This window comes from Canis lupus, chromosome 5 (assembly GCF_003254725.2).
Source record: "Canis lupus dingo isolate Sandy chromosome 5, ASM325472v2, whole genome shotgun sequence".
In the NCBI taxonomy this organism is placed as follows: domain Eukaryota; kingdom Metazoa; phylum Chordata; class Mammalia; order Carnivora; family Canidae; genus Canis; species Canis lupus.
In genome coordinates, this window is record NC_064247.1 from 3,942,590 (window position 1) to 3,955,693 (window position 13,104).

General features: G+C 43.1%; 1 long non-coding RNA gene across 1 annotated transcript in view; it reads right to left on the reverse strand.

Annotated features, from left to right (window-relative positions):
* Positions 1-2,901: 2,901 nt before the first annotated feature.
* LOC112671053 (uncharacterized) overlaps positions 2,902-13,104 on the reverse strand; it is a 113,377-nt gene continuing 103,174 nt past the window's right edge. Inside the window, exon 9 of the long non-coding RNA XR_003143357.3 lies at positions 2,902-3,218. This is a non-coding gene — a long non-coding RNA (uncharacterized LOC112671053). The remainder of the gene's footprint in view (positions 3,219-13,104) is intronic.

Sequence of the window (13,104 nt, forward strand, 5' to 3'; positions counted from 1 at the left end):
CAGTCTGCGCATGTTGAGTAGGAACTGGTCATGAGGGAATCAGGGAGAAGCCCAGCAAACACCTGCAGATGTGGGTGTGTGTGAAGCTCAGGTGTGGTTAACTATGTCAGAAATACAGATTCGGGGGTGGGCAGGTGTGTTAAGGTGACATTTGATAGGGTAGTTACACCCGTCTTCATACCCACCATTGTGGGGCAGAGGGGTGGCGAGTGGCCGATGGGCACACTGGGAATTAGGTACAAGAAGCTGCCTAGACTCTGAAACTGGGAGGAGAAGTGCAGATATTGCAGAAGAAAGTAAAGCCTACCGCTCAGAACAGTTTGCAAATCAAATCCCTCCCTTGGCCCTTCAATAGGGAGGAAATAGAGAACAAAGAATGGCAAACAGAGGGTTTTTAAATAAATCATAATTAGTAACACACACATGGGCTCAGTGTAGGCGAGCAATTAGACAGCTAATTATATTGAAGCTGCGTGTTCATGAAGCCAGAGAGCCTCACCCCAAAACTGGGGAGCTTCCAGCTCCTGCGGGGAAGCCTGGAGGGCCCAGGCTGCCTGTGGGCCGTGTCCAGGGCTCCAACAAATAGCTGGTAGAGGTAATGTGCGTGCGTGTGTTTAAAGATACTACGTCTGAATCCACATACTGAGGATTTTTTGAGCACCTGCAAGAGCAGCTGGGCTTCTGGCCTAACTGGAAGAGAGATGGATTGTCCTCACCAAGTACCACTCTTAAAAAATGCTGCCCTCCAGCTCAGGGCTTGGCCGGCGACCCCCGGGCCCCTGGGGCAGGGGTTGTGCATAGCAAGGGCTCCATCTAGCGTCCGATGCTGGAACCCCGAGCAGTGTCCCGGGCGGGGAGGGCTGCAGCAGGCGAGCTGGAGGCCCGCCTGGCCCCCGGGTCAGGACCGTCCTGGGCGACTGTTAGGAGGAAAATATATACACATATTAACAGTGCAATTGCAGAAATAGGCCAAGCATACCCAAACATCGTGGGGGTTTTTTCCTTCTTTCACTTTTGCAATTTATTTTGTGCAATTCTTTTTGTCTTCAAAAGCCTCAGGCTCTGTGTAGGTTTTGCCAGTTAGCGGTGTTTTTCTACCCTTTTGTATTCCCTTTCTCTTACAAACGTGGGGAACAAAGGCTTCATCAGAAACAAAAGGCTCTGCTAGTATCAACCTCAAAAAAAAAAAGTCAGTGATCAGGAAACCCTCGAAGGGGTGAGAGGTGGGGGGCAAGGCCCCCGTCTTTCTTTCCAGAAGCCTCCCCTGCCTCAGCCTCTCACTTCACCTCCATTTGGTTTTCTGCCCCTGGGATGCTTGTCTCCACACACGGGCTGTTCCTGGCCAAGGATGCGTGTGAAGGAAGAGAGAGAGGCCAGGGAAAGGATGATGTGGTCAGTGCTGGGGCGGGGGGAGGACCCTGGGGACAAATGTTTTTACTGTTTGTGGAGAAAAGAATTGGGGATCCTGTGCTGAGGAAAGAGGGCCACCTTGCAAAGAAATCAAAACAGAGGGTGCTACCGAGCAGAGAGATCACCAATTAGGGATGCTGCGGGGTCTTAAGATGGGGACTGCGGGCAGGCCAGGGGGCCAGGGGCCACTCAGCAAAGCCATGAGGCTTGAAGAGATCTCACCTTGGGAAAACCGAGAGCAGTTTCCAGCACATTCGGGCTTTCACACACTAATACGCAGAGCAGGTTGGTTGTCGGCTCTGCTGAAGGTGATTCAAGGATAAAGGAGGGGAAAAGAATTAGACCCTCCACTGTACCAGCCACCATGAAATCAGAGGCAAAAATGCAAAAGGCAGAGGAAGAGCCGAGATGAATCCCTTTCCTTGGCATGCACATTGGCTCCCTGTCATGTCTGCCCCTGACACAGACCACATCCCTCAAGAATAGAGCTACACTCAGAATTCAAATGCGCAATCTCTTCTGCACGTATATGCAGAAACAAGGTTGTTGCCAACACTTCTAATGGAAAAATGGTAGTCTGAATACAAAGGGAAAGCAGACTGTTTCACTCTATGAAATCGTCTATATGAAATCAGAAATAAAACTGCAAGAGAAGCAAGAAAAGCTTGAGCAGAAACTCTTCTCTGGGCATAAAAAATGAGTTGAACTGAGCAAAATCATAAATGCAAACCATCCACATCACCTTTGCCACAGGGGACGATGCCCCAGAATAGAATTTAATGCCAAATTAAATGTTCCATCCACCTTTTCCAGCAACAGAGCTGTAAAAGGGGAAAACAAATCAAGGTTGCTGCTGCTGTTGCTGAAGGATATTGGCTGACGGCACATAAATAAGTGTACAGGAATCAGTTAATCTGGGTATGGGATGCCTTGGGCCCAGAAGGGTCAGAGAATGAGGGGCAATCATCACAAGGGGCATACCTTGGAGAGGAGTACATCAGTCACATTGATTTGCTCTGGCACCTCAAAAGGTATTTTCCTTTTTTTTTTTTTTTCAAAGGTTTTGGAACTTCCCAGACTTTCCTGGATGCACCGGGAGACTATTGATTATGATGGGAACACCCAGAAAGAAGAAATGAGAGAGGGGGCATTTCCCTAGCAGAGACCTGGTATCAGGTAAACAATGAGACCTCCTACTTGCATCCCTACAATGGCACTGCAATAGTAAGGAAAAATTGCATTGCAAATTGCAATGAACAAATGAATTGCAAACAAACAAACAAAAAACACCTGGGCTCTGGGCTTGAATTTATTTATTTTTTTTAGACTTATTTTTTTTTATAAATTTATTTTTTATTGGTGTTCAATTTGCCAACATATATTGAATAACACCCAGTGCTCATTCCATCAAGTGCCCCCCTCAGTGCCCATCACCCAGTCACCCCCACCCCCTGCCCACCTCCCCTTCCACCTCCCAGTTCATTTCTCTGGGCTTGAATTTAAAAGGTCTGGATTCAAGTGTGGCACTGACTTTCACAGGCTCTACAGCCAAGGGCAAATCACTTCAGTGAGCACTCCACATCTCAGCATTTTTTGTTTGTGCAGAGTGGGACTTGGACAAGATGTTCTTGAAAAGTCCCTTCTGGAGCATTATTTGATATGGGAACACTTGCAGAGGTGTGGAGGGAGGAATGAGTCTACACGGGCTGTCAGTGAAGACCACTGGTCAGTCTACAGAGGCATCAACAATCACTTTCACTTCCGCGGGGCTTGTTTCTGGTTCCACTGTTAGGAAATATCCTCTTTACCTTTAGAAAACAAATGAATAAGCAGATATTTTACCTCCAGTGAAAAGTGGATACAGTTGCCTCATTTTGTCACTGCGTTCCTAGAAATCTCATACTGAAGTGGATTGCTACCAACCAAATACCATTTTCCCTGTAGGAAGATTGCTGTAATTGGGAATTGTGTTCCACATTAAGAATTTGGCATCGAATAAATCATAGATATCACTAACAATATGATATAAGGGGAGAAATATAACAATAAACTTCTATAATCATTTAAAATAGTAAAACTGTGCTCCAACTCACATAAAATGGGCATAAGTGTATTGTACATGCTGATTATACAAGAGACCCCAATGTGCTATAAAGTGTACATAGAACACATAAAACTCTAACATTAGCATATCACAAATTCAACCTAAAACCAGCATACCAGCTACAATAAATTTAATTAAACATTAAATGAACAATAACTTGGTTTTCCTTCTTAGAATTTAGAAGGTTGAAGATGATTTGGCCAACTTGTAGGTCTTAAAAAAAAACAACAAAAGTTAGCTTAAGACAAAATGTTCTTTTTCCTTTCGACAATTTTTTGTGTTAGAAAAGAGAAAGCAGCCCCAAAATGGAGTCGCTTATCCTAAACGCCACCAAGATCTAATATCTGACCTCAGGGCAGCTTCAGTGTCTCCCAGAAATGTGACCTGTATCCAGGCAACCTGGAATTTCCTGGTCAGCACTAGGAAGTAGACAGCTCATAGACCTCACAGGAGGGCAACCTTGCCTGCAAGGATGCATTCTTTGCTAACGGTTTCCTTTTATCCCCTCCCCCTCTGCCTTGAAACGCTTTCCTTTTCTGCAGCTCCATGGAGCGCCTTCCTATTTGCTAGATGGGATGCTGCCCAATTCATGAATCACTGAATAAAGCCGATTTGATCTTTAAATTTACTCAGTTGAATTTTTGTGATTGAACGCTCGTATCAAACCGGGATATTTGGACAGTTTCATTAACTATGGAGCCATCTCAAAGAGAGTAGATGCCAATATACATTTGTTTTCTGAAGACAATGATGACGGCATTTCCCCTCAAATAAACATCAGTTAAGTAAAAGCTTATCCAGCCTCGCTCCCCTTCACCCTTTCTTGTCTCTTCCCTTGTTCAGAACTTGTACTCTATTTTGGACCAAATAAAGGCCAGCCAATACGAGAACAGTAAGTGCTACTTAAATCACTCCACATGACACGTTGTTGACAGCTATTAGAGACCTTCACACCTTATCAAAAAAAAGGAGAACAATTACAAGTCATTTGGATGGCCTTCAAAAAGACTGTTAAATCATTTATCTTGGACATAGGAGAGTCAGAGCAACTGTCCACAGCTTTTGTGGACAACAAAATATTCTTGTATTTTCAGACACTTCACAGTTTAAAACTATTATGTAATTTGATGATCGTAGCTACCCAATTAGGAAAATACATTGGGCATGATGATTTCCTGCTTTATGATTGAAGAAATGCAAGTTCAAATAGCTTAAGGGACTGATTTGCAGTTACCAAGCCAGAGAAAGGCATAAAGAGCTGAGGCATTACTATAAATGTAGGAAGGATGTCTACAAGTACTCCATGAATATGAGTCTAGGAATCCTAAAACAATAATGGTAATAATAATAATAATAATAATAATAATAATAATGGAAGATGACTTCGGGGTACCACTCCATACAGGAGTCCCTTCCATAATACTCAGCTCATTTAAAATCACCTCATGGGCTACAGCAGTCCACTTTCTACGGGGATGCTCAACCAGGGTTAATTATCCCACAAGGCATAACACCCCATTTTGTGACAAACTGTGTTAATTATTACAAAAGCCTTGCCTCATTTCTCCTAATTCTGCTGTCTAGAATCTCAAAGAATATGTCTAATCATTCTTCCACAGAGTATTTCAAATACTTGAAGATAGTTATCATGTTTCCTACTCATAAAGCCCGGCTTCTGGACTCTTCGTCCTCCTGGTGGCCATCCTTTGATTTACCTATACCACTCTTAAAACCAGGTTCCCAGAAGAAACCATAAAACTCCAAGAGTGCTCCGTCTGATATATAGCGGCCTGAAATTTCTATCAATATAGCTTTTTGTGTTCTGGACTGAAATCTCTATTAAATATAGCTTAAGATAACAGTAATTTTTGGCAAACACATCATGGTATTGGCTCTTATTAAGCTTACATCTAACTAAAATCTCTATGTTTTCTTTTCCCGTATAATCTGCTATTGAGCCAATACTCTCCTATCATAATCATATTAGGTCATGACATTAGCAAATATGGGAGGCTTATCTTTATGTATTCAGTGTTTCTCAACAGGAGTTCCAATGAAATTTTGGACAGGATAATTCTTTGCTCTATGGGACAGTTCCATATATCACAGACTGCAATTAAATATTAGTGACAACATTCCATTGTCCTTGTGACAATCAAAAATAGCCCTGTGCACCCCAAAAACACCCCTAGGAAAGAGATACCCCTACATTGAGAATCCTTATCAAATTATCAATTGAAATGTTGTGGTATGAAGAACGGAGCCCTCTGTCGGGCCAGTATAGACATCCTTCAAGGTTGACATGTATTTTATGGTGAACGTTGTATAGATTCGATTTTTATACAGCTACATATTGACCTAAATGTATAACAGTAAACCCTCCTATCTCCTTCTTATGAATAAAAACCAGATGAAAACATTTGAGAGTTACACTTTCAGAATAATAACAGAGAAACTTAGCATAGGTAAAATATGACAAGAGGTGATTGTAACTCGTGGAGCTAATTTGCAAAGTTGGCTCCCCAATGATCCATGCCACCTGCTGCTTGTGACCTTCTAGTCTCCTCTCCTTGGAGATGGGCTGGCTCTGTGACTTCCTTGAACCAATAAAATGCGATGTCAGTGATGCTTCCAAGGCTAGGTCAGGAGACTTGCAGCTTCTGCCTTGTTTTCTTGGAACTCTCTCAAAGACCCTTCAGCTGCCCTACAAGAACTCTGACTACCCCTAAGCCGCTGGTGAGGCCAAACTCCTGATAAGGTTCCAGTCATGGGAGAGAATCCACCTTTAAATTTCTGGACAAGCTCATACCTTAGCTGAATACCACTGAGTGACTTCGTTCAATGCCAAGAAGACCATTCCCATATTCCTGACCCATAAAATTGTGAAATATAATAAAACTTGACAAAAGAGCTTATATTCCTTCCAACCTACAACTCATATTCTGTGGCAAACTGTGCGTTCACTAACTCACTTATTCACCATGCATTTACTGAACTCCTATAATGTTTCAGCATTTTGAGAGACATTGGGAATAAAATGGGTTATAAAAAATCCACCATCTCTGATCTCAGGAATATCACTGATGAATGTAGGAGATACATAAGCCAATACCTATGGTAGATTTTAAAGTAGTATGATAGGGGTGGATGTGAATTCTGAAAGCCAAGAGAAAGACCTACAGTTGGGGGAAAAGAATGTCTCAAGAGGCTCTTTGGCAGTAGGAAGTAATAAAAGCCAAGACACAGTCATCCAGGCAAAATAAAGGGAGTTAAGAGGATTTCTTTAGGCAGAGGGGATTGCATATAATGGTAAACAGTTTTGAAAGACACAATGCATTGGGAGTCTAGTATGACTAAAGACCACAGTGCAAGGAAGTAGTTAATAGTGATGATGAAGACTGATAGTCCCATAAGGAAAGAAACTGGAGAAGTATGCAAAAGCAAGATCTTTGAAAGTTGCTAAATGCCCTCTATGGTAGTCAGCCTCCAAGATGGCCCTGCCAAGAAACCATGTTCTGCTATCTGGACATTTGTGCAGTACCCTCCTGCATTCTACCAAGGTTGTTGTGTCTGACCAATAGCATCCGATGAAAGGGATGTTAAATCACACCTGAAAATAAGTTATAAAAGACTGAGGCAGGATCCCTGGGTGGCGCAGCGGTTTGGCGCCTGCCTTTGGCCCAAGGTGTGATCCTGGAGACCCGGGATCGAATCCCACATCAGGCTCCCGGTGCATGGAGCCTGCTTCTCCCTCTGCCTATGCCTCTGCCTCTCTCTCTCTCTCTTTCTCTCTCTCTGTGTGTGTGTGTGTGTGTATGACTATCATAAATAAATAAAAATTTAAAAAAAGAAAAGACTGAGGCTTCCATCTTGAGCTTCTCCCACCCCCCACTTTCCCATCCCCCCTCCACCCCTCTCTCTCTCAGATACTCACCTTGGGAGAAACATCTCTTCTAATGGAAAGACCCATGTGGTAAGAAACTGAAGACTCCTGCCAATAGTCTTGTGAATAATCTTGGAAGTAGATCTTCCAGCCCCAGGTAAGTGTGTAGAAACCCAGGCCAACAGCTTAACTACAACTTCATTAGAGACCTTAAGCTGGAATCACCCAGTTAAGCCACTCCAAGTTTCCTGATACTCAGGCACTGTGTGACATACTGAAGATTTGTTGCTTTAAATCACTAAGTCTGGGATCCCTGGGTGGCGCAGCGGTTTGGCGCCTGCCTTTGGCCCAGGGCGCGATCCTGGAGACCCGGGATCGAATCCCACGTCGGGCTCCCGGTGCATGGAACCTGCTTCTCCCTCTGCCTGTGTCTCTGCCCCTCTCTCTCTCTCTGTGACTATCATAAATAAATAAAAATTAAAAAAAAACATAAATCACTAAGTCTTGGAATTATTTGTTATGCATCAATAAATAACTAATACACCATGCTGAGAGGTCTGAACATTACCCTTAAATTGATAGAAAGCCTTATAGGACTCGAAAAATCTATACAACTATTTGCACATTGGAAAGGTCATCGGGTTAGCAGTGTGGAGGGTAAAATGAAAGAGAAAAGTGGCCACGTGGGAAGAGACAGCCATAATAATCCAGTCCTGAACGTATCAAGAACTGTGCCCAAAAAAAAATGAAAAGAAAGGAAGGAGAAAAATGTGGATTTAAGCCATATTAATGAGCTCAAGTTTCTGGTTTAGACAAGTGGGCAAACAGAAGCATAGTTAATGAGTCAGAGAATACAGGAAGAAGATAGGATTTGGAATTTGCAGCAAAAATGACGCACTTAGATTTAAACATGTCAACACTAAGAGGCCCATGAGACATCTAAGAGAAGAGAAGATACATTGGGTTCACAGATCTGGGACTCAGAGCTGGTCTGGGCCATAACAGTCATCAGCATGACATTGGTAACTGAAGTCATGGATTAGGATGAGCCCCACTGAGGACAGTGTGGTGGAGAAGAGACAGCAGGAAACCAGCAGAACCAAAGCTTGTTTACCAGTTAGACCCTATTCCTTCTCCTTTTCTTTTTTAAATCAGAGAGCAGGGAGGAGAGGAGGGGCAGAAGAAAAGAGAGAATCTTAAGCAGGCTCCACTGTCAGCAGGAAGCCTCACACAGGACTCGATCTCACAATCCTGAAATCATGACCTGAGCCAAAATCAAGAGTCAGACGCTTAACCAACTGAGCCATCCAGGCACCCCAAGACCCTATTCCTACTAAACCCCAAACAGATATATGGGGGATTTATCCCCTGTCTGTAGCCAGAGATTATAACAAACATACTGTAAGATTTTTTTAAAAAATCACTCTTTACCCCAAATATTCTGGAAGAAAGGAAATCATTAAGTATTCTATAATCATTCTCATTTGCTTATTACTTTGCTTAAGTCAAAGATGATTTCTATAAGTTTAGATGCTCCTGCAGAAACCTAGCCTGTTGTTCAAGATATAGATTAATTTCTCCAGCAAGTCTCTAAGGAAGTAGAGAACAGTGTTATTACAGGAGAACCTCGTCATAGGCAACTTCCCCTGGAGAGGAGACGTGCCCTAGAAGTAACAAATCAGACGAAAAAGAAAGACGTAGAATATCTCTATTAGTCAGGGTTCTCCAGAAAAATAGAATCAATAGTGTGTATGTGAAGTCATATGGTATTTGCCTTTCTCTGTCTGGCTTATTTCATTTAGTATGGAGGTAGCCAAAGGGGAGGGCTATGAGGGGGATGGTAGAAACGGATGAAGGGGATTAAGAGGTACAACCTCCAGTTACAAAATAAATAAGTCACATGGATAAAAAGCACAGCATAGCGAATACAGTCAATAATATTGTAATACACTTATCATGGCGAGGATTCCATACTGTGTATAATTGTTGAATCACTACGCTGTACACCTGAAACTAACTTAATATTTTATGTCAACTATACTTCAATTAAAAATTTAAAAATAGTGTGTGTGTGAAAAATATTTATCTTGAGGAATTGGCTTGTGTGATTATAGAGGCTGGCAAGTTCAAAATCTACAGGGAAGGTGAAATGCTGGAGACCCAGGAGCGATTCGGTGTCGTAGTTCCAGCCAGAAAGTCATTTGCTGGCGGAGTCCCCCCTTGCTCATGGAGGTCAGACTTTGTTCTGTTCAGGCCTCCAACTGATTAGATGAGGCCCACCCACATTATGGGGACAATCCATTTACTCAAAGTCCACCAATTTAAGTATTAATCTCATTTAAAAAAGAAAAAAGAAACTTCACAGAAACATCTAGAGTAATGTTTAGCCACACACCGGGACACCATGGCAGAGCCACACTGACACGTAAAATTAACCAGGACAGTATTTGTGGTGGGAGGAAGGTGGGGGACAAGCTGATGTTGACTGTTATTTACCATTGCACTCTTCCCTGCAGCCAACACAGAACCCTGTGCAGTGCCCTGCATGTAGTAAGCCCTCGGCTGACGGTTCATGCTGACATTCATCGTCCCTGACATATCCAAATACAGCTAATTGGATAAAGGTGACAACAGAGTCATTGAGGGGTCTTTTTCTCCAGTGTGTTCATCCAGAAGGTATTAATAAAAAGCCCACCCTAACAACCGTGTGCTTTTCTGACTGTATTCCATTCCCAGTGGTCCTCACAGCAGCAGGCGATGGGTCGAGACAGCGACCCTGGCAGGGGCTCCTTTCCCATCCCTAATGAACCATCCTTGGGGGGAGATTGCTGACCAGGTGTACCATGCTGTCAACGTGAAAATAAAATGTCCTGGAAAGAGATGAATCTGTCTGCATCTGGAAAGATACTCATCATTTTTGTGTGTGTGTGTATGTGTGTGTGTGTGCTTGTGTTGCTTTCCCTTCAGGAGGGAGTGAGGGGAAACTAAATGAGCTTTTCCCGGTTAGGAACGACATGAAATTCAGAATGAGGCAGGCTGTGGGAGGCTGCTCAGAGCATGGTGAGCTAGTGAAGCCAACGAACAAACAAAAAAACCCAAGTCAGGGTGGACCTGGGACAGGGCAAGGGGGTGGGCAGGGCGTCAAGGGCACAAAAGATACTTTGCTCCACTGTCATTGACTTTTGTCCCTGTGGAGATGCATCTGGTGGGGCAGGTAAAGTATGTAAGTCTTTGCAGCCTACCTAACCTCTAAAAAATGTTAGTTGATATTTTCCTTGCTCATTAAATGTCTTCCCAAGAAACCACTACTTAATCTGGGGTCCACAGACCCCTCAGGAGTCCAAGGATAGAATGGGGGGGCCATGGCCTTGGATGGCAAGTACATCCATACCACCACTCTCTAGCTGAGTTGAACATTTCCCAATAATTTGAATGTACACAGTAAACCTTCCAAATATTGTTCGCAGGTATCTGAAAACGTCTTTCACGTTTATCCTTACTTCATCATGCTGCAACTTGATGGTCCCAATGCACATGAGGATTCTACGGGTCCCACAGTTTAAGGTAACTGGATTTTTCTATACTCTAATTTAGATGTGCCAGTAACAAAGCTAATGCTGCATTTTGATCTCCACGTGGGCCCTTCAACTGGAAGAAGCCAGAGAACAGGAGGAATGAGTAAATTTGCCCCCCTCCCAAAAAAAACCTACCTCTCCTAGGGCAGGTGGAGCTTCTCATTCATTTAGAAGCTAAGTTACAGAACCCCATTATTAGACTGAGCCCTTGTCTGCATCACTTCAAGAAATCCAGCCCCTTCCCCAAGTGGGAATGCTTAAACCTCGCACAGATCTGTCTTCACAGCTGGTCATCAGCTTTCTCTCCAATTCACTGCTCCCGTCTTCTCTGCCCATTCCCTCGGATTTCTCAGAGATGCTTCCCAATGCTGCCACAACCCTCCTCCATCTCCTTTTATCCAAAGTGAAGATGTAAATAACCTCCACTGTGGCTCCAAGCACTGCTCACCCAGGACAGTTATGGTTTAGAAATGTGCCGAAGTTCAGGTAAGAAATAAACTGCAAAAATTAAAAAGGATACTTAAAATGATGAAAAAATAAAAAGATAAAATTATGATATATATGGAATCCATGGACGAGTCTCTCCATAGGGATCATAGACAGTCACGTCTTCTCTCAACCTTTTGCCATGTGACTGGGGCTCACTGACCTCCCTGTGTGGCAGGACACACCTGAGGTCCCACCTTGGAATTGAAGTTGCATGTGATTACCCAAATAGCAAGTTCCAACAACTTTAGGATCTAATTTCCTACCTCAAGACACATGGAGGAACTATTGGTAACCCTCAAGTGGTATTATTTTTTTGGTGAAGAGGAGGAGGTGTCTCTTACAAAGAATGTAGAGAAGGAATACCTAATTAATTCTAATGTTCTTAGGAGAGACTAGAGAAGGCTCCGTGGAGGAGGTGTCATTTGAGTTAAGATGAAGGATGAGTGTACATCATCTGTGGCTACTGAAGTCCTGCTTAGCAAGCTCATCATGTGGGTGATAAAGAACGAGGAGAACAGGGATCTGAGGATGCTCTACTAGGCCCATCTCACCTCCATTAGTTTTATTGAACCTTGAAATGGCTTTTGAAGTTAACAATCACCCCAGAGAATACAAAGTTAGACACTTAAAAAAAAAAGACATTAAAGTTCTGTAAGTTCTCTGCTTAATCCATCAAACACATTTCAGTCTTAGGTAGCAGTGTGTAAACTCTATCAAGGGCATCTGAGGTTCCCTAGGCAACATCTATAGCCAGCCCAACAGATAGCGCTCAATAGAGATAGAGCGAGCCTAAGGAAAGCTAGGGAATCACCTTTCAGGCCAGGGTGTGTTCATTGAAATCACAGAATTTTTGGTAAACTCTTCTTGGTGTTGAGCAGGAAAGTGGCAGAGGACAGGTCAGGATGGGGGTGAGACACTTGCGCGAGCAGAGTCAGACGTGTTAGCTTTGCCATCTGAACTTGGCTTTGCTCCTGTTGTTCCGCTTACTGTCCCAAGCTTTTCCCATTCAGCACACAAGTCTAGGAAAATACTGTATCCTTTCAAAGCACAATTAAAAAAGAAAAAAAAATCTAATGTGGCAATTATCCAACTACTTCCAGAAGAATATAGCATAGCATTTAGACAGCCTAACAAACCTCTGGAAAAGAACATCTTAGAAAGTTCTTGTTTGAGTTCTGTATAATTTAGGGGGAAAAGTTTTCTTTAATTAGGTGATGGCTAATGAACTATTAAAGCAACACCCTTGCTAATTAAAAGAATAAATTGAACTTGCTGGACCTTTCAGCTGCTCTCAAACACACTGCCTCTAAGGTTTTCCAGCAGAAAAGAAGATTTCTATCCTCACATAAGTCCATGAGTTAAGGAAGAGTGGCAGCGACAACTGGTTTGGGTGGTTGGGTCACACCATCCAGAAATAGTAGCCAGATGTGCCTGTGGCAGTGACCCATGGCATGCTTTGGATGGTTTATTTCAGATTGATGCCTGTTTGTTCCCTTCTGTATTTCCTAAGCATCTAGAATAGTTCTGGCACTAATAGAAAGGAGAAAGGAAGGAAGGAAGGAAGGAAGGAAGGAAGGAAGGAAGGAAGGAAGGAAGGAAGGAAGGAAGGAAGGAAGGAAGGAAAGAAGGAAGGAAGGAAGGAA